General features: G+C 42.2%; 1 protein-coding gene across 8 annotated transcripts in view; it reads right to left on the bottom strand.

The window, feature by feature from the left end:
- Window positions 1-21,427, bottom strand: part of LOC122552150 (pre-B-cell leukemia transcription factor 1-like) — a 621,501-nt gene that overhangs the window by 155,052 nt on the left and 445,022 nt on the right. The window lies entirely within an intron of this gene.

The following is a 21,427-nucleotide window of genomic DNA, read 5'->3' as shown; positions in this document are numbered from 1 at the left end:
TGCAAAGAACTTTCCACGCCTATCTCCCATAAACTCATCTCCTCTCACCTTGAACTCGTGACCCCGAGCAATTGAATCCCCCACTCTGGGAAAAAGCTTCTTGCTATCCACCCTGTCTATACCTCTCATGATTTTGTAGACCTTAAACAGATAACCCTAAGCATCTGTCTTTCTAATGAAAATAATCCTAATCTACTCAACCTCTTTTCATAGCTAGCACACTCCACACCAGGCAACAACCTGGTGAACCTGCTCTGCACCCTCTCCAAAGCATCCACATTTTTTTGGTAATGTGACAACCAGATCTGTATGTAGTATTCCATATTTGGCTGAACCAAAGTCCTATACAACTCTAATGTGACCTGCCAACTCTTGTACCTGCCAATGTCCAATGAAGGAAATCATGCCATTTGCCTTCCTCATCATTCTATTGACCTGCGTCACCACCTTCAGTATAATGGATCTGAACACCCAGATTTCTCTGTACATCAATTTTCTATTTACCAGGAGAAAGTGAGGATTGTAGATGCTGGAAATCAGAGTCGAGAGTGTGGTGCTGGAAAAGCACAGTAGGTCCGGCAGCATCCGAGGAGCAGGAGAATCGACATTTCAAGCAGAAACCCTTCGTTGATTCTGCTGCTCTTTGGATGCTGCCCGACCTGCTGTGCTTTTTCAGCACCGCATTCTCAACTTTTCCATTAACCGTATCATTCACTCTTGAATTGGATCTTCAAAAATGCATCACCTCGCATTTGCCCGGACTGAACTCCATCTGCCATTTCTCTGCCCAACTCTCCAACCTATCTAAATTCTGCTGCATTCTCTGACAGTCCCCTTCACTTTCTGCTGTTCCACCAATCTTAGTGTCATCTGCAAACTTGCTAATCAAACCACTTATGACTTCCTCCAGATCATTTATGGATATCACAAACAACAGTGGTCCCAGCACAGATCCCTGTGGAACACTACCAGTCACAGTTCTCCGTTTTGAGAAACTCCCTTCCACTATTACTCTCTGTCTCCTGCTGTCCAGCCAGTTCTCTATCCATCTAGCTAGTACACCCAGGACTCCAGGGTGCGACTTCACTTTCCCCATGAGACCTTATCAAACGCCTTACTGAAGTCCATATATATGACATCTACAGCCCTTCCCTCATCGATCAACTTTGTCACTTCCTCAAAGAATTCTATTAAGTTGGTAAGACATGTCCTTCCCTGCACAAAACAGTGTTGCTTATCATTGATAAGCCCATTTTCTTCCAAATGTAAATAGATCCTATCCCTCAGTATCTTCTCCAGCAGCTTCCCTACCACTGACGTCAGGCTCACCAGTTTATAATTACCTGGACGATTCTTAAACAAGGGGACAACATTAGCAATTCTCCAGTCCTCCAGGACCTCAACCGTGTTCAAGGATGCTGCAAAGATAAGGCCCCAGCTATTTCCCCTCTCGTTCTCCTCAATAACCTGGGATAGATCTCATTCGGGTTAAGAGTGTGGTGCTGAAAAAGCACAGCAGGTCAGGCAGTGCCCGAGGAGCAGGAGAATTGACGTTTCGAGCAAAGCCCTTCATCAGGAATGACTTGTCCATAGGCAGACACTGAGGAAGGGAATGTGGCTGTGGTAGTGAGCTTGCTTCAGGACGTGGCTAAAGAGCTTCAGGGCAGAGGAGATGACCTGGGGTGGGTGGGGGGAGGAGGGTGCAGTGAGAGTGAGAGAGAGAGAGAGAGACTCACTGAGATCCTCATAGAGAGAGGAGGATAACTTCTTCAAGGTAGGCATCCTTGGAAGAGGATTCACAGTAGGGTTAAAATCAACTCAGAGAAAGTGAGGGCTGCAGATGCTGGAGATCAGAGTCAAGAGTATGGTGCTGGAAAAGCACAGCAGGTCAGGTAGCATCTGAGGAGCAGGAAAATCAATATTGCGGACATAAACCCTTCATCAGGAATGATTTCAGTTCCGTAGGCAGTCACTGAGGAAGGGAATGTGGCTGTGGTAGCGAGTGTGCTTCAGGATGTGGCTGAAGAGCTTCAGTGCAGAGGAAATGACCTGGGGGGTGCAGTGAGGGAGAGACTCACTGGAATCCTTGTAGAGAGAGGAGGAGAATGTCTTCAAGGTAAGCATCGTTGGAAGACGCTTCGCAGTAGGGTTAAAATCAACTAGGAGAAAGTGAGGACTGTAGATGTTGGAGATCAAAGTCAAGATTGTGGTCTGGAAAAGAATAGCAGGTCAGGCAGAAGAATCAATGTTTCGGGCATAAGCCCTTCCTCAAGAATGAGCAGGAGAAACGATGTTTCGGGCATAAGTCCTTCATCAGGAATGAAGTAGGAAAATTGACGTTTCAGGCATAAACCCTTCATCAGGATGAAGGGCTTATGCCTGAAACATCGATTCTCCTCTCCTTGGATGCTGCCTGACATGCTGTCCTTTTCCAGCACCACATTCTCGACTCTGACCTCTAAGCATCTGCAATCCTCACTTCCTCCTAATAGATCTGGGTACTTGTCCTCCTTGATGCCTTTTAGAATACCCAACACTTCCTCCCTCCCTATGCCAACTTGACCTACAGCAATTAAATAGCTATCCCTAGCCTCAACATTCGTCATGTCCCTCTCCTCGGTCAATACTGACACAAAGTACTAATTGAGAATCTCACCCACTTTCTCTGACTCCACACATAACTTCCCTCCTTTGTCCTTTAGTGGGCTAACCCTTTCTCTAGTTACCCTCTTGCTCCTTACATACAATAAAAAGCTTTGGGATTTTCCTTAAACCTATTTGCTAAAGCTATTTCATGAACTCTTTTAGCCCTCTAAATTCCTCAGATTGGTCCTACTTTCTCAATATTCTTCCAAAGCTTCGTCTGTTTTCAGTCGCCTAGACCCTGCATATGCTTTCTTTTTCCTCTTATCTAGTCTCATCATTTCACCTGTCATCCATGGTTCCCTAATCTTGCCATTTTTATCCCTCATTTTCACAGCTACCTATATATCCTGCACTCTAATCAACTTTTCTTTAAAAGCCTCCCACATATCAAATGTGGATTTATCTTCAAACAGTTGCTCTCAAGCTTCTATCAAGTTAGAAAGTACACACGCTTACACCATAAAATGCCATTTGGCCTATCAGTTCCGTGCCAACCCATTTGACACATTTATCCACCTTAACCTTAACTCCACCTTAACACCTCCTCTCTGCCCTTCAACATTGTGACCATACTATTCTTTCCTTCAAATATTTCTCCAATTCTTTTTAATCTATTTCTCCACCTCTTCAGGCAATGCATTCCAGATCATAATAATTCATATAATTCATAATAAGAAGACCCATCCTCTCATCTCAGTTCTTTTGCCAATTACCTTAAATTACTCCCCTCCATTACTGATCCTTCTGACAGTAAAAATAATTTATTCTTAGTTACCCTATAAAAATCATTCAGAATTTTGCAGTGATAATGACAATGAAACTGTCAGCAAATTTGCACATGCACAGGAGAACAAGAAAATCTAAAAGTTGCTGCTAGTGATTCTACAATCTATGAGAGTCTGCAGATTTAGATTGCAATCTCTAAGTCCATGCCTAATCTTGTAAAAACTCTTGTCGAATGGGTTAATAATATTTACCAATCACCCTTCAGTGGCCTTTTAATATCTGTGCAATGTCAAATTTTTTAATTCTGATGAAAAAATATATACTTCTGAAACATTGTTTTGATTTTAAAGATAAGTTTATAGTTTAGCTTGCATCTTAATCCAATCATAATATACATTATCAATTACCCTGAGGTAAAATAAATGAAAGGTGATGGATTCTGTAGTGTAATGGTTAGTATTTTCACCTGACACATGAAAGGTCTGCAATTCAAAACTGGGCAGAAACAGCAAGCTGCCTAAAGGACCATCTTGTGGCACAGTGGTAGTGCTCCTACGCAGGAGATCAAGGTTCAAATCCCACTTATTCCAGAGGTGTGCGGCAACATCTCTGAACAGGTTGATTAAAAAAGTATGTTAAATTTTGTGGGAGATTTGTTAGATCTAAAGCAGCTTTTTTGTCACATATTAAAAGCCTGGAAATCATTTTGAATTTCATATTAGTGTCTGATTGCTAAGCTCGTAGTTTCCCAGGCTCAGTGAGGTGGTTTGCCTTGCAGCTGTACTATTGCCTGATAAATAAATTATTTTCCAGCATGGGAACCTATTATATACTAACTCTTGCTTATCAGCTACTAATCAAGACTGTCCAGATACTACGTGACTGAAGCTAGTGACTGGGCAAAGTGCCTAGCCTACTCATTATATTGCAATTAACAGTTTGCTAATTGTTAAAGATTGTAACCTATATAATCATGCAACTCTCTGCATCTCATCGGAGTGACTTGTGACCATTAGGTCGACTTGAATCTTCCCGTGAGCTCACGAATAAACAGTCAATAACTCAAGGTTTGTATGGCACAATTTATTTTCCCTAAATTGGACGACTACGAATGAGTCACCCACTGCATAATTTCAACCCATCCCCAACAGTTATTTTCTAGTCTTTGAGGCTGCCTCACTGTATACTGTTTACTATGCGTTCTGATATCTCTGTGGCAAGACCCCTTGAGATCTTCTTGTCTTGTCAGATGATACGAAGATAGGTGGAGTTGTGGACAGTGAGGAGGGCTGTTGTCGGCTGCAGAGGGACTTAGATATGATGCAGAGCTGGGCTGAGGAGTGGCAGATGGAGTTCAACCCTGCCAAGTGTGAGGTTGTCCATTTTGGAAGAACAAATAAGAATGCGGAATACAGGGTTAATGGTAGGGTTCTTAGTCAGGTGGAGGAACAGAGGGATCTTGGGGTCTATGTACATAGATCTTTGAAGGTTGCCACTCAGGTGGATAGAGTTTGTAAGAAGGCCTATGGAGTATTATCGTTCATTAGCAGAGGGATTGAATTCAAGAGTCGTGAAGTGATGTTGCAGCTGTACAGGACTTTGGTTAGGCCACAGTTGGAGTACTGTGTGCAGTTCTGGTCGCCTCACTTTAGGAAAGATGTGGAAGCTTTGGAGAGGGTGCAGAGAAGATTTACCAGGATGTTGCCTGGAATGGAGAGGAAGTCGTACGAGGATAGGTTGAGAGTTCTCGGCCTTTTCTCGTTGGAACGGCGAAGGATGAGGGGTGACTTGATAGAGGTTTATAAGATGATCAGAGGAATAGATAAAGTAGACAGTCAGAAACTTTTTCCCCGGGTACAACAGAGTGTTACAAGGGGACATAAATTTAAGGTGAAGGGTGGAAGGTATAGGGGAGATGTCAGGGGTGGGTTCTTTACCCAGAGAGTGGTGGGGGCATGGAATGCGCTGCCCGTGGGAGTGGTAGAGTCGGAATCATTGGCGACCTTTAAGCGGCATTTGGATAGGTACATGGATGGGTACTTAATCTAGGTTAGAAGTTCGGCACAACATCGTGGGCCGAAGGGCCTGTTCTGTGCTGTATTGTTCTATGTTCTATGTTCTATGTTCTATGATATTAATTGCTGTTGAGAAAAGGAAATCCACTCCATAGAGATCACTAGATATTTAGCATTAGCTTTCCTCAAACTCAACTGAAATGTACTCACTTCGCCATAATTGTAAATGCCTCCACAAAATCTCCCCTAACGTTCTCTGCTCTATGAAGAACAATTTCAGCTTCTCTTATTTACCATGTAACTTAAGCTCCTAATTCCTGGTACCATGCAAATAAATCTTCTTTATATTGTCTCCACTCCATGACTTTTTACAATTCATTTACGGGTGTGGGTTACTGGCTGGGCCAGCATTGATTGCCCATCCCTAGTTCACTTTGAGAAGGTGATTGTGAGCTACAGTCCATGTGCTGCAGGTCAACCCACAATACCATTAGGGAGGGAATTCCAGGATTTTGACTCAGCAACACTGAAGGAATGATGATACACTTCCAGGTCAGGATGGTGAATAGTTTGGTGGGGAACATGCAGGTTCCCATGTACCTGCTGCTCTTGTCCTTCTAGGTGGAAATGGTCGTGGGTTTGGAAGGTGCTCAGGATAGTTGGTGAATTTCTGCTGTGCATCTTGTAAATAATATACACTGCTGCTACTGAGAGCTGCCTTGATGGCCTTCCTTTAGTGTGAACTGGAAACAATTCTCCAATAAAAAATCAATACAGATAGATTTAATTTATTTTATAGAACATTCATCACACATTCAAGATTAAATATTTTCTTTGGACAAAAAAAACAGATAAAGTTAAATAGGTTGAATTGTTTTTTATCTTTCTTAACTATTCTAGTGAACATATATCTTTCAAGATCATGCATTAAATGGCTTAGCAAATAGTAGTCACTCAAATAGATAAGTGGCACAAAATTGAGATAGATGGTTTCTATTGTTTGGATGCTACAGGTGCTATTTGGGGACTAATATAATTCAGAGAGTTTTCATGCTCAATTTTGCAACAAGTTTTACCATTTGCCATATTGGAGAAAGTGCTAAAAGAAACCATCTGGAAGATTTTATTTGCAACAACACTTAAATGTTGTGCACCCAATCCAACAACCACAGTTTCCTTAGATCCTATAACTAGGTATTCATCTGTGCTCATATGTAAATGTTCACCATTTGAGCACATTTAAACTGATAGCTGATTAATAAAGATGAGGAGGTGCCGATGTTAGACTGGGGTGGACAACGCTAAAAATCACATAACACCAGGTTATTGCCCAACGGTTTATTTGGAAGTATTAGCTTTCGAAGCTCTGCTCCTTCATCAGGTAGCTAGTGGTGCAGGATCGTAAGACACTGAATTTATAGCACAAAGATCTAGTATTTCCTGTTGGACTATAATCTGGTGTTGTGTGATTATTTTTTAACACTGATTACTAAGAACACACAGCAGTACTTTTTAAAAGGACCTTAAATTGCTTACAAATTAGTTGTTGATTAATTTCTTCAGGTTGTTGCTAGAATTCCACAAGTGATTATTGGCTGTACAATAGTTTAAAGATCCAAAAAGTCTACAGGGAGTGATGCAACAGTGCTTAATGGCTTTTTGCTGACTTCAAAGTTTATCCACAAATCAGTTGCTCCCATGCATAGGTTCACTAATAATCAACCTTCTTGGAAGTCAGTGCAATTTAGAAGTTGAACAAAAGTGACACAGAGCAGGAAATGTTGCTGAAAGAGGTAGCTGAAGGACAGAAAGAAGGATACTCATTATGGTTCCTTTCAGGCTGCAGTTGGAGATATTTGCAACATTTTGCTATAGGTCATCCAATGTTCCATGAATGAGGTTACTGACTCTCTCTATTTGTTGAGAGCTAACTGCATTTCATTTTCACCTACTAAGAGACAAACAGTCAGAGCAATCAGGAGTCTCTACTAGTACAAATCGTTCTGCTATAACGCTCGTTTCATCAATGCAAATTCGCTGTAACATGATGGCCGAATTAGGGACACTGTTTCTAAAGCATGAACTTTTAAAATGTGTGTTGACTGTAACACGATTATATTGTCAATATTTTAAGCGCTGTTTCTAAAATGCAATTTTTCTATAATGCAGGGTTGCACAAGAACGCAAGCATCGCATTGTACAAGAACTATCTGTATTGCAGACTTCTTCATATTGCAGCATGCTACTGATTGGTTGCATATCGCTTTCTAGACTACAGATGTCAAATGCCCGATAACAGAACTGACAGAGATACCATTTTCTCAGTACCCAGCTAGCAGCAGCAGCAGATTATTCAAGTCATTATTCTGTGTCTTGACAGTATTCATAGTGCTGCATTTTCCGCCAGCCCAATATGCCATTATGCTGCCTGTGTGCGAGACACCAAGGCAAGCCAACACTGCCTGTTGGGTGACAAGAGCTATCAATTGACTACATGGCTGATTACGCCTGTGCAGTATGCATACATTTATTGCACAGCTTGTACACATTGAGGATCATGTTGTCACATGAAATGTGAGGTGCAGGTCAATAGTGCACTTAAACAACACTTTCACTGCCTGAATTACTCTGGAGAAGCCTGCTATACCAAAGTAGATGTCAAGATTCATCAGGATATGCTGCAAACAATCTTGCCATCATGAAGGGATGGGGACAGACTTTGTTACCAGATACACAGTGAGTAGGTCCATACAGGAGACAAACAAAAGGGAACCCAAATACTCTTTTTCAACTGGGTTGTCCGTATAGAAAAAGGTTCACTCGACTAATTCGTAGTATAAAGGGGTTGTCCACAGAGGAAAGGTTGGATGGGTTGGACCTGAATCCAAAGCATTTTAGAAGAATGACAGCTAATCTTACTTAAACATAAGATCTTGTGAGATCTCACAGGATGCATGCTGAGTGGGGGTTTGTCCTTATAGACAAGACTAGAATTAGGGGACATTATTTAAAAAAAGGGCTTCCCATTTAAGATGGAGATGAGGAGAAATTTAAGCAGTGCAGGCTGGCTTTAAGTGATGCTAGCAATTTATGATATTGTTCTCCAGCTCAAATTTCAATCAACAACATGGTTAGTGCTGGATAGACTAAGAAAAAAATTACAACAGTATAAAGCTGACATTGGTATGGGCTTAACTTCACATCATGATCACTGCACCTGTTTTGGGGCATCGTTAGATTTAGCCTCTTGATTATTAAGTAAGGCTCTCCCATTTATTTCACCTAACAAACCATTAAAACTCATCAATTGCTTTGATACAAATTACTACTGTCATAAGTAAAATGTTGGTCTTCTTCACATCAGACATTCATCAAACTTTTGATGAGATCCTAACTCACAAACTCCATAGAGTAAAACTCTTTGATTCAAATTCTCAACGCGTTCCATGGTGCAAGCTAGGAACACAAAAATGAAAAGAAAAACTTGTCAAGCTTAAACTAAGAAAGACTATTTGCAACTAGTCACAAGAGACTTTTGCTGTTAGAACTCCCTGATTTCAAAGACATACATTTCTGATTTTGTTAACACTGTGCAAAGGAAAAAGAATATTCCCGAGTGCAATGTTAAGAGATATTTAAGGAACCAGGATATCTGACCTTTGAAGAAGTCTTACACTTGCTACTTAATAACCTTTGCAATCTGAAAATTCAACTAAATTACATCTATCAGATATCCTTTCTAGACAGTATGGATTAGGGGAATCTGAATCACTGAAGGATAATAGTGCAAGATCGTTTCTCCCTATTAGAAGTCAGATACATCTGTGGAAACCCCTGCTGAAAAGTTCTGGGAAAACATTTAAAGAGTATGCATAGATGAAAGATATGCATAAATAGAAGCTAGCAGAATCAGGCTAAATATCTTCCAATGAAACTGATTAGATGATTTTCCAATCTCTGGGAACGGTTATTAACAAGCCCAGTGAATCCTATACAGAATATATCAGAGGAACAAGAAAAACATATATAACCTTCCTCTAGTATTATTAGGGGAAGTAGAAGTTCATATCGTGTATTGCTGCTTCACATTATCACCTGTCTGATTGACAGTCATCGTAACTACATATACAAGAATTAGTTCAGAGGCTACCAGTCTTTAACACTGTATGTCCTTAGGCCATATTAGACCTCTGAATAAATCTGAATGAGTGCGACTATCCCTAATGCCTAGCATAGGATAATATTTTGTAATTGTTAAATTTGGGAGCATATCCTGTTAAAATGCCTTCAATAAGTTGTTAATATTAACTTTTGTTGAACAACACGGGCAGCATGGTGGCTCAGCAGTTAGCATTGATGCCTCACAGCACCACAGTGCAGTCCCAGCCTCAGGTGAATATCTGTGTGGAGTTTGCAAGCCCTCCCTGTGTCTATGTGAGTCTCCACTGGGTGTTCATGTTTCCTCTGGGTGTTCTGGTTTTCTCCCACAGTCCAAAGATGTGCAGGTTTTGTGGATGGACATAGAACATAGAACATAGAAAAGTACAGCACAGAACAGGCCCTTCGGCCCACGATGTTGCGCCGAGGATTATTCCTAATCTAAAATAAAATAACCTAACCTATGTACCCCTCAATTCACTGCGGTCTATGTCCAGCAGTCACTTAAATGTCCCTAATGACTCTGCTTCCACCATCACCGCTGGCAACGCATTCCATGCATTCCATGCATTCACAACTCTCTGCGTAAAGAACCTACCCCTGACGTCTCCTCTTTACCTTCCTCCTAATATCTTAAAACTATGACTCCTTGTGCCAGTCAATCCTGCCCTGGCTATTCACTTTGTCCCTACCTCTTATTACCTTGTATAGCTCAATCAGGTCACCTCTCTTCCTCCTTCTCTCCAGAGAGAAAAGTCCAAGTTTAGTCAACCTCTTAGGCATGGTAAATTATCTGTAGTGTGGATCGACCATGATGGAGTTACAAGGACAGGATAGGGGGCTGAGGCTGGGTCTAGGTGGGATGCTGTTTGGAGGGTTGGTGCAGACTCGATGGGCTGACTGGACTTTTTCTGCACTGTAGGGACTCTGTGATTCCAACAGCAAAACAAAGGAATAAGCACAGCCTGTTTGACTTTTGCCTGATTCAGATCCATTGGAAGTAGGTGTTAATTAATGTTTAAACTGTTATACTCAATGTTGTGCCACTACAGCATGGTGAAGGTGATTGTTCTTCCTGCTCAAAGTCATCATCCTCCTCCTCTGAAGCATGCCGCAACTCTCCCAGCTCTTCAGCATCCATCATATCCTCTCTTACTGCTCCACAACAATTTTGCAACACACTGTCTGAAGTGAACTGTAAAACTCCAAGACTGATCCAAGCATCAGAACTTCATCTTCAAGAGGTCAATCATCTGTTCCATGGTTGAAGAATGGGCTATATTGTATCTATGCTCAACCTTAATACAAAGATTGTGTTCTGAAGTCATAGGTCTTAGTTGCAAAGGATAACCCAGAGGCTATCCTCGTAATGCATCAGACCTTTGAAATTAAGGAGGAAGCTGAGAGAGTTATCAAGCATATAGGCATCTTGGCAGCTTCCTAAGGTACTTGGTAGAGACCTCAAAGATGTGGTACCAATGATCACAGACGACATGTACATTGACCAAATAGAATAAATTCAAGTAATCTACCTCACTGTGATATGGTTCTTTCAATACAGCATGTATCCAGTCTATAGGGACCTATGCCTAGGGAAAGCCATCTATTTTGGCGAAGCTTACTGCCCAGCTTACAGCACTGATGTCATCATGGGGAAACGAGATAATGTTAATCTGACACAAATTGCATCAGTAACAGCCTTGATACTCTGTGGGTTAAGGATTGAGAGATCTGACTCAGTTTGATGATTTCAATTTATCTAGATATTCTTGTTGAGAGAGTTTAGTTGCAGTTTGGACCTTGTGCAGCAACACAGCTCAGTTACAGATTACGGGTGGCATGGTGGCTCATTGGTTAGCACTGCTGCCTCACAGCACCAGGGACCTGGGTTTGAGTCCACCCTCAGGCGAGTGACTGTGTAGAGTTTGTACATTCTCCCCATGTCCGCGCAGATTTCCTTTGGGTATTCCGGTTTCCTCCCACAGTCCAAAAATGTGCAGATTAGGTGGATTGGCCATGTTAAATTGTCTACAATGTTCGGGGATGTGCAGACTCAGTGGGTTAATCATGGGAAATTCAAGGTTACAGGGATAGAGTGGGGATTGGGGATGCTTTTCAGAGGGCCTGTTTCCATGCTGTAGAGGTTCTATGATTCCATGATGGCTAAAGTAGATGAAATTACAAATATCTGTACTGTAATCTTCATAAAATTCTTCGGTGCTGCAAGAAAGGTGGGTGAGATTTAATCTCAATTTAAACCCTGTGAGGGAACAAAATTTGAATGATTCCCTAATTTGAAGCTAATGGAAAAATTACAGATGAACTCACAGTGTCTTACTGCAAAAAAACTTGAAACGTATTGAAGAGAATTCTCCAGAGGAGGGTGATTCCTACAGAAGTAAATAATTTGAAAATTGATGTGACTTGGAGAAGAATTCTCGGGAGAAATAAACCTGTGTGCATAACATGTAGTTATAACCTATACCAATACCTTATTCACACTTGTATTGTTTTATTTATTTATATAAAGTTTGTGTTATGTCTTAAAAAAGGTAAAATCTTGTATCGGTTCCAAGAAAGTGTTCAAATGTTTAGTTAAATATTTATGGTCTTCAACTGGATTGTAACACTGGAGGCTTTGGTTCAATGGTATAACATGTATTATAGGTTGCCAAGGTTCATTTTGGAGAAAGAAATTCGACCAAATACAATATTGAGGCCAATTGTTTATTGATTGAATTAACACAAGCTGTAGTCACTCTAATTGTAGCTTTGGATGGTATTTCCAAGATAAGCAGTCAAACAATGGCAGATGACTACAAATTCAATATTTTTGAATCAGATGCATCAAAATAATGCAAATTACCATCAGGAATAAAAATAAATATGATCTAATTGAAAATAATTGCAGTAAATAGGAATCAGTACAAACAAAATCTAACTGATAATTTGAAAATTTCTGAAACACAAAGAAGTTCATTAACAGATACGAAGCCAGGAGGCTCGGGGCAATGCTGAAAAACTTTGAGTAACAACATGGATTTGGGGAGCATCTTTAAAGGAAACGTGGAGATGCAGATGGTTCTGGGCAGAATATTCAGCAAGTCTAACCTAAGTAGATCAAAGGCATAAAATGTCTGTTAGATCAGGAAATTATAGGTAGGTGAGCCTGACATCAGTGGTAGAGAAATTATTAGTGAGGGAAATTGTTACAGAAGATTCTTACAGACAGGATTTGTTCACATTTGGAAAAGATGCACTTATTAGGGATAATCAGCATGGCTTTGTGTAGGGGAGGCCTTGTATCACAAATTTGATTGAGTTTTTTGAGGAAGTGACAAAGGCGATTGATGAGGAAAGAGCAGTGAATGTTGTTTACATGGACTTTACTAAAGTATTTGACAAGTTCCCTCATGATAGACTGTCCAGAAGATTAAATGGGATCCACAGTGAGTTGGTAAGTTGGAAACAAAATTGGATTCATCATAGCAGACAGAAGGTATTTGATTGGATTAGATTAGATTACCTACAGTGTGGAAACAGGCCCTTTGGCCCAACAAGTTCACACCGAACCTCTGAACAGTAACCCACCCACTCTGACTAATGCACCAAACTCTATGGGCAATTTAGCATGGCCAATTCACCTAACCGTCACATCTTTTGGATTGTGGGAGGAAACCAGAGCACCTAGAAAAAACCCACACAGACATAGGGAGAACGTGCAAACTCCACATAGACAGTCCCCAAGGGTAGAATAGAACGTAATCCCTAGCGCTGTGAGTATTTGTTGAGGGGCATTTTTCTGACTGGAAGTCCGTGACCAGTGGTGTTCTTCAAGGATCAGCACTGGGACCTCTGTGAGCAGCCAGAAGTTGGCACTAATGACATAGCTGAAAATGTGTTGCTGGAAAAACATTTTCAGCTTTGATCTCCAGCATCTGCAGTCCTCACTTTCTCCTCGAAGATTTTAACCTACTAATGACATAGCCAGGAAAAAGTATGACAATCTAAAAAATGAATTCAGGGAGTTAGGTTGGAAGCTAAAAAGCAGGTTGAGCAGAGTAGTAACCACCAGTGCCACACGCTTGTGAGGAGAGGAACACGGAGCAAGTGCAGCTAAACAGGGCTGGCTTCAGATATTTGGATCATTGGGGCATCTTTTAAAAAGAATGGGGGGGGGTAAAAGAGTAGGGGGAGTAGCATTGTTAATTAGAAAGTGAATCATAGCTGCAGAAAAAAAGGTTGTTGAGGAGGGTTTGTGTACTGAGTCAGTATGGGTGGAAGTCAGTAATAGCAAAGGAGCAGTAACTTTATTGGGTGTTTAGATCTTGGAAAGGTGCAGATGTAACAAAGTTGTTGTTATGGGTGATGTCAACTTCCCCAATATTGATTGGAACTTCCTTAGTGCAGATGGTCTGGATGGAGCTGATTTTTTCCAGGACTGATTCCTGACTCAACATATAGATAGGCCAACTAGGGAGGCAACAAACCAGGCCAGGTGTCAGATCTTTCGGAGGGAGAGCATTTCGATACAGTAACAACAACTACCTTTACCATAGCCACGGAGAGGAATACAAACAAACAGTATGGGAAGTTATTTAATTGGGACAGGGAAATTATACTGCTATTAGAGAGGAGCTGTGGAGTATACATTGGAACAATATTCTATGGGAAAGGCACAACAGAAATGTGGAGGCTGTTAAAGGATGAAGGAGCCTTGGTTGACAACAGCAGAGGAGCTTCTCGTCAAAAGGAAGAAGGATGCTTACTTAAGGTTAAGGAAGCAAGGATCTATCATAGCTTTACAGGATTACAGGGTAGCTAGGAAAGAACTCAAAAATGGACTGAGGAGAGCTAGGAGAGGGCACGAAAAAGCCATGGTAGGAATAATTAGGGAAAACCCAAAGGCATTCTACATGTATGTGAGGAATCAGAGAATAATCAGAATAATCAATGACCTGGAGGAGGGGCCTAGAAGGTTGGGTGAGCAAGTTTGCGGATGATACGAAAGTCGGTCGAGTTGTTAACAGTGAGGAAGAATGAGGCAGGTTACAGCGGGATATAGATAAGCTGCAGAGCTGGGCAGAAAGGTGGCAAATGGAGTTCAATGTAGGTAAGTGTGAAGTGATTCACTTTGGTAAGAGTAATAACAAGATGGGGTACTGGGCTAATGGTCGGTTACTTGGTAGTGTGGATGAGCAGAGGGATCTTGGTGTCCATGTACACAGATCTCTGAAAGTTGCCACCCAGGTAAATAGTGCTTTGAAGAAGGCATATGGCGTACTGGCTTTTATTAGTAGAGGAATTGAGTTCGAAGTCCTGAGGTCATGTTGCAGTTGTATAAGACTCTGGTGCGGCTGCATCTAGAGTATTGTGTGCAGTTTTGGTCGCCATACTATAGGAAGGATGTGGAGGCACTGGAACGGGTGCAGAGGAGGTTTACCAGGATGTTGCCTAGTATGGTAGGAAGATCGTATGAGGAAAGGCTGAGGCACTTGGGGCTGTTTTCATTGGAGAAAAGAAGGTTTAGGGATGACTTGATAGAGGTGTACAAGATGATTAGGGGTTTAGATAGGGTTGACCATGAGAACCTTTTTCCACATATGGAGTCAGCTATTACAAGGTGGCATAGCTTTGAATTAAGGGGTGGTAGGCATAGGACAGATGTTAGGGGTAGATTCTTTACTCAGCGAGTCGTGAGTTCATGGAATGCCCTGCCAGTAGCGGTGGTGGACTCTCCCTCTTTATGGGCATTTAAACGGGCATTGGATAGGCACATGGAGGATAGTGGGCTAGTGTAGGTTAGGTGGGCTTGGAACGGCGCAACATCGAGGGCCAAAGGGCCTGTACTGCGCTGTATTTTTCTATGTTCTATGTTCTAGTAGGGCTGATCAAGCATAGTGGAGGGAACTTGTGCCTGGAGTTTGAAGAGATAAGAGAAGTTCTAAATGAGTTTTTGCTTCAGTATTCACTGGAAAGAGATGCCTCGTTGATAGTGAGAACATCGTCGACCAGATTTATAGGCTTGAACAGATGGATATTAAAGAAGTAGATCGACTGGAAATTCTGGGAAGCATCAAGATGGATAAGTCGCCAGGGCCAGACCAGATATATCCAAGGTTACTGCAGGAAGGGGGGAATGAGATTGCTGGGCCTCTAGAGATGATTTTTGCATCCTTAATCTCCACAGGAGTATTACCGGCTGCTTGGAGGGAGGTGAATGCTGTTCCTTTGTTCAAGAAAGGGAATAGGGAAATCTCTGGGAAGTACACGCCAGTCAGTCTTACATGCGTGGTAAGGAAGGTACTGGAAAGGATACTGAGATATAGGATTTATGACAATTTGGAAAAACATAGTTTGATTAAAGATAGTGACTATGGCTATGTGAGGGGCAGGTCATGCCTCACAAGCCTTATTGAGTTCTTTGAGGATGAGACAAGACAAGTTGACGCATGTCGAGCAGTGGATTTGGTGTGTATGGATTTCAATAAGGCAGTTGATAAGGTTCCCCATGGTAGGCTCATTCAAAAAGTTAGGAGGTACAGGATACAGACAAACTTGGCTGTCTAGATACAGAATTGGCTGGCAGAAAGAAGACAACGAGTGATAGTGGATGGAAAGTATTTCACCTGGAGCTCAGTGACCAGTGGTGACCAGTGGGATCTGTTCTTGGGCCTCTGCTCTTTGAAGTTTTTACAAATGAATTGGATGAAGAAAGCGGAAGTTTGCCGATGACACAAAGGTTGGTGGTGGTGTAGATAGTGTCGCAGGTAACAACATGACATGGACAGGAAGCAAGAGCTGGGCTGAAAAGTGGCAGATGGAGTTCAAGCTGGATAAACGCATAGTAATTCATCTTGGAAAGTCGAATTTGAATGCTGAATACAGGGTTAAAGACAGGATTCTTGGCAGTGTGCAGGAACAGTTGCCACCCAAGGTGATAGGGTTAGTAAGAAGGTATATGGTGCTTTGGCTTTCATTAACAGGGTGATTGAGTATAAGAGCCACGAGGTTTTACTGCAATTCTATTAAACCTTAGTTAGACCACATTTGCAATATTGTGTCCAGTTCTGGTTGCCTCATTATAGGAAGGATGTAGATGCTTTAGAGAGGGTGCAGAGGAAATTTACCAGGATACTGCCCGGATTAGAGGGCTTGTCTTATGAAGAGAGGTGGACTGAGCTTGGGCTTTTCACACTGGAGATAGGAAGGAAGAGAGGTGACTTGATAGAGGTATACAAGGTAATGAGAGGCATGAATAGAGTTGATGGCTAGAGACTTTTCCCCAGAGCAGAAATGGCTATCATGAGGGGTCATAATTTTAAGGCGATTGGAGGAAGGTATAGGGGAGATGTCAGAGGTAGATTCAGAGGTACACAGAGAGTGGTGGGTGCATGGAATGCACTGCCAGCGGTGGTAGTAGAGTCAGAGACATTAGGGACACTTAAGCAATTGCTGGACAAGCACACGGACATCAGTAAATTGAGGGGAGTGTAGATTAGGTTGATCTTAGATTAAGATAAATGTTCACCACAATATTGTGGGCAGAAGGGCCTGTATTGTTCTATGTTCTATGTTTGTAAGATTTGGATGAAAATTGGTGGAGTTATGGATAGTAAACAAGTTTGTCAAAGGATACAGCAGGTTTTTTTCTAAATTCATTTTTGTGGGATGTGGGCATCGCTGACTAGCCAGCATTTACTGCCTATCCCGAGTTGCCCTTGAGAAGGTAGTGGTAGGCTGGCTTCTGGAACTGCTGCAGTCCACCTGCTGTGGTCTGACCCACAATGCCATTACGGGGGAGTTTCTGGATTTTGATCCAGCAACAGTGGAGAAACAGGAGGATGGTGGGTGGCTTGGAAGGGAACTTGAAGGTGGTGGTGGTGTTCCCATATATCTGCTGTCCTTGTCTTTCTAGATGGAAGTAGTTGTGGCTTTGGAAGGTGCTGTCTGAGGATCTTTGGTGAATTTCTGCAATGCGTCAGATAGATAGCACTCACTGCTGCTTCAGAGAGTCGGTGGTGGAAGGAGTGGATGTTTGTGGATGCAGTGCAAATCAAACGGGTTGCTTTGTCCTGGATGGTGTTGTTGGGCTGCACTCATCCAGTCAAGTGGGGAGTATTCCACCACACTCCTGACACAGGGAATAGTCCATCTTCCATAGTTACACCGGCAACATCACCCACATTTGGACTGATTTCTGGATCGGTGTCACCTCATGCTCCCATAAGGAGTTTGAACAGTTCATCAACTGCACAAACATTTTCCACCCTGAAGTTAAGTTCACCTGGACTATCTCTCTCCCCTTCCTGGACCTCTCCGTCTCTATCTCCAGTGACTGACTCAACACACACATCTGTTTCAAACCCACTAACTCCCACAGCTATCCTGAGTATACCTCCTCTCACACCCTCCATTAAAAACACAATCCCTTGCTCCCAATTCCTCCACCTCCGCCATATGTGGTCCCATGAGGAGCAATTCCACTCCAGGACATTCCAGATGGTCTCTTATTTCAAGGACCTTCATTTCACCTCCCATGTGATCAACAATGTCCTTCAGCCCACCTCTGCCACTTTCCACACATCCGCCCTGAACTCCACCCTTCCAACCGTAACAAGGATAGAACCCCCTCACCTCCCAGCCTACTAATCTCCGGATACCATGCCCCCCACTAACCCATCCTCCACACCTGGCACCTTCTCTTGCCACCGCACAAGGTATAAAACCTGCATCCACACCTCCTGCACATCCACCCACCTCATCTACTGTGTCAGTTGCTCTCAATGTGGTCTCCTCTACATTGGGAGACAGGACGCCAACTTGCAGAGCAGTTCAGGAAACATCTCTGGGACACACAACAACCTCATTGCCCTGTGGCCAACCATTTCAACTCCCCCTTTCACTCCTCCAAGGATATGCAAGTTCTGAGCCTCCTCCACCACCAAATCAAAGCCACCCGCCAATTGGCAGAAGAATGCCTCATCTTCCACCTTGGGACATTTCAACCACATGGCATCAACATCAACTTCTCGAGTTTCCAAATATCCCCTCCCCCTACTTCATCCCATATCCAACCCTTCTCACTTTCTCCTAAGTACTGATCTGGCAATACAGGTGGAAACGGTGGTAAAGAAGGCAGATGCCTGCATGCATTTGTTGGTGGAGGCATTGAGTAGACAAGTTGGCAAGTCATGCTGCATCTGTATTAAACTTTAGTTAAGACACATTTGGAGTACTGTGTGCAGTTCTGGTCACCAAGGTACAGGAAGGATGTGAAAGCGTTTGAGAGAATGCTGGAGAGGTTTACCAGAATATTGCCTGGATTGGAGTTTATTAATTATAACAAGGCGACGGAAAAACTTGGACTTAATTAGGTTGAGCTGTGGAGGCTGAGTGATGATCTGATAGAATTATATAAAATCTCAAGAGGTATCGATACAGTCTTATTCTCAGGGTGGAAATGTCAAATATTAGGAGGCATTGGTTTAAGGTGAGAGGGGCAACTTTAAAGGAGAGGTGAGAGGCAAGTGTTTTACAAAAAGGGTGGTAAGTGTCTGGAATCCGCTGACAGGGGATGTGGTAGACATTATCAGCGCAGACATGGTGGGCAGGAAGTCCTGTTTCTGTTATATAACGTTCTATGTTGTAACAGAGTTTAGGGAAGAAGAGGTCTGAAGGAAGTCTCTGGGGCTAGACCATATCTTTAAAGTTAAAGTTCTGTTTGACTATGTAGGAGAGGAACCACATTTTATACAGTTTCATTCAGCCAAACAAGGAAAGGTTTGTTGCTAAATGCTACGGAGTCCAACAATGATGAAAGACCACAGTGATGTCATTTGTGACTTTGGCTAGCTCTGTTATGTTTGTCAGAATTAAGAGATTAGAAACAGAGGCAACGCGAGAAGGTTGATAAAGAAGAATGAGGTTGACAGTCTTTTTGAGAAACAAATGAAAACCTAGGTCGGTAAATCAACAGCAGTTCGGGAATTGAAGAGTGGAAAGCATGAAATGGAAAATTTATGAGTTTGAGAGTAAGATTGCAAAGCTCTTGACAGCAGGGAAAGATGGAAGGATATCTTATTTTCCACGGGTGAAAACTTAAAGTAGTGGTATGGAAGGAGACAAGTAAGTTATCAGAGATGGTCTCGTATTCTTACTATCTGGAAAAAGATGCCAAGGCAAAGTATCGGTTTCTGCCAGAGGTCACCAGCATCACAAATACCAGTCTTCAACAAATTTGATTCACGCCACACGGTATCAGGAAAAGTTTGGAGGCATTGGACACTGCAAAGACTATGGGTCCCGACAAAATTCTGGCCATAGTACTGAAAACATTTGTTCCAGAACTTGCCATACCCCAAACCAAGTTGTTCCAGCTATAACATTGACATTTACTCAATAATATGGAAAATTGCTCAGATATGTCTTATACATAAAAATCAGGACAAATCCAACCTGGCCATTACTGACTCATCAGTCTACTCTTGATCAATGAAATGAGGAATAGCTTGCCTCCTTTACCACAGTACTATTTATCGATGCCCAACTACCCAGCACTAATATATACTTATTAATATTGTCACCTTATCAAATACTTTTTAAAAAATCTATTATAATGGATAGACTGAACTGGAGGATTTTTGAGCCAGTTTTGACCAACAGCCATGGAAGGTGTCATCAACAGTCCTGCTGAGCAATAACTTGCGCAGTGATGCCCAGTTTGGGTTCCTCCAGGGTCATTCAGTTGCTAACCTCATCACATCCTCAATTCAAACATGGATAAAAGAGCTGAGGTGAGGTGAGACTGACAACCCTCAAAGTCCAGGCCACATTTGAGCGAATGTGACATCAAGAAGCCTTAGCAAAACTGGAATCAAGGAGGGTTTCCGCCTCTACCATTACAGGCAGTGAATTACAGATTCCCATCATACTCTGGGTAAGTAATACTTTTCCTCACATCCCGTATGAACCCCCTGCTCCTTTCCTAAACTATGCCTCCTGCATTACTCCCTCCACCAGAGGGAAGGTTTCTTCCTATCTACCCTCATAATTTTATACAACTCAATCATGTCCCCCCTTAGTCTCGTCTGTTCCAAGGAAAACCATCTCAGACTATCCAATCTCTCCTCATAATTAAAACTCTCCAGCTTAAGTAACATCTAGTAAATGGCAGCACGGTGGCTCAGTGGTTAGCACTACTGCCTCATAGCGCCAGGGTCCCAGGTTTGATTCCAGCCTTGGGCTGTCTGTGTGGAGGTTGCACCTTATCTGAGTGGGTTTCCTCCAGGTACTCCTGTTTCCTCCCACATTCCAAAGGTGTGCAGGTTAGGTGAATTGGCCATGCTAGATTGTCCATGTGTGCATTGGTGGGTTACTCTTCGGAGAGTCAGTGTGGACTTGTTGGGCCGAAGGGCCTGTTTCCACACTGTTAGGGAATCTAATCTAAATCTCCAATATTTTGCACAGTACCAGAATAATACCTCTGTTCTTGAACTCCATGCCTTAGATAATAAAGGGAAATATACCATAGACCTTCTGAAGCACTTTATCTACCTGTCCCACTACAATAAGCAGAAATCATCAAAACAAACAGACTAAACTGCATAACAAATTAACCTGACTTTATGCATCCACCCGAAGATGTACGAGTGTAGCTTGAGTAGAGAAATCACATCCTATTTTGCACATGCTATACAAGCTAGGCTTCCAAAAACATCATCTGTGATTAGAAACAATGAAATGAGGATTAGCTTGCCTCCTTTACCACAGTACCATTTATCGATGCCCAACTACTCAGCACTAATATATACTAACTAATATTGTCACCTTATCAAATACTTTTTTAAAATCTATTATAATGGTTAGACTGAACTGGAGTT

The sequence above is a fragment of the Chiloscyllium plagiosum genome, unplaced genomic scaffold, assembly GCF_037043375.1.
Source record: "Chiloscyllium plagiosum isolate Xiang-an unplaced genomic scaffold, Cpla_swu_hap1 HiC_scaffold_45, whole genome shotgun sequence".
Taxonomy (NCBI): Eukaryota; Metazoa; Chordata; class Chondrichthyes; order Orectolobiformes; family Hemiscylliidae; genus Chiloscyllium; species Chiloscyllium plagiosum.
Note: the sequence above shows the minus strand (reverse complement) of the source record. Positions and strands in the feature narration are given on the sequence as shown.